A 1,598-nucleotide genomic window follows, 5' to 3' on the forward strand; every position below is an offset into this window, starting at 1 on the left:
CATTCGTGTTCTGGTGGAGAGCCAAGCACATCAACAAAGTGTACAATCCACGCTACGCGTCTTTGTTCACTGGTAACAGACTGTTCTTGGTGCTTTGGGATTGGCATGGCTTTGTTTGGGACGGCCGTTGGTGTCTGAAGATGGTGAAGAACAGGTTGTGATTGGTCTGGACATGCCGTTGGTGCTTGAATCAGTGGATCCACAGGGCCTGCCAATTGATCAGAGGCACAGCTGGCTGGATTATTGCCTCGACGCTGATTTCTGAAGTATTTCACACTTCTGGTAAGACCGTGGCCACGCCGTCGCTTGGGCATTTCAAAGCGTCGAAAGTGCCGCCAAAAAATCGTTGACCGTGAATCCCGCCAATAATAATATAATCATATCGCATATTAATATACTCTGGAGTGCTTTCTTGTTTTGATTTTAACCAGTAATTCAACCACATTATTCGTTTGAAATATACGTGTTACATTTGTATTAAAGTGACATGGTGGTGACTAACGACGTAGCGTTGAACACTATCTCCTCTCGCTATAGGAGGCTTTAGACTTCGTAAGATAGACCATTGCAGACATCATCGTATTGCATCTGCAATGAGCTATTTTATGGAAGATTTGGTTCACCCCAGTAAAAGCCTTTACTGTTCCCAGAAAAACTCCTGCTCATCGCCCAAACATACAGTAATAATAATGCGATTTCCACGGACTCTATCGTAGGACTTGATTTCCGTCGCGGTTCTGCACAAGTGATTAAATTATTTCATACTAGTATGTGAGTGGACACTACGACGACTGTACAGTATAATTGCGCATGATAAACTCTGCACTTAACCCTTCCTGAGAGCCATCCGCATCGACACTTGGATCATATTCTGTTTGCACTCCTAATACTTGCACGAGATCCACAGGGCGATCGCAAGGACATCCACAACGCTGTGTACACCGTGGTCCGATGGGCTTAGTATGTACGGGTTGTACTGTACCATCCCATCGGACCATAACAACGCTGACATTGACAATTTCGTAGGTATGCAACGTTGTCGACGGAGCTGACGATAGCACCCATGACAGTGGATCACTTCTAGAGTTTGTACCCAAAGTATTCACGCTTCATTTGTTGGTGACCCTTGTGCTGCACGCGTTGCTCAAGTCCACAATTATCGGGGGACTGGAGCAATGCTTGCGCCACTAAGGCCACCGACGAATGGGCGAGTTGGCTGATGATCGCCTTAGTCAAAGTCCGTCCAATTGAAAGTTAAGGCTACATTCACCACTCACAACATTATGATTGCCTCATACTTGAAGTAGTAATTTGTAGCAATGTACATCGTACATTATCTACATAGATTACACCATCGATAGGCTGGAGGCTGCGGGAATTGGTCATTTCGACAGTTTTATTAGTGAACTGGTTGATCAGCACACGCCACATACAACTTCAATTGGTGCCATATATTGTTAGATCGCGTAAGCCTTCAGAGGACCAGTTGCGCTTCACAATTGTCGGATCAGCGCGCTACCATTCCGGGAATGGAAGGCCCGCGAGAAATTCGAATCTATCCGGATAATAGTTCCGGAAACGGGTGAGTTGGGTGTCTT

Source organism: Aphanomyces astaci, assembly GCF_000520075.1.
Source record: "Aphanomyces astaci strain APO3 unplaced genomic scaffold supercont1.82, whole genome shotgun sequence".
In the NCBI taxonomy this organism is placed as follows: domain Eukaryota; phylum Oomycota; class Saprolegniomycetes; order Saprolegniales; family Verrucalvaceae; genus Aphanomyces; species Aphanomyces astaci.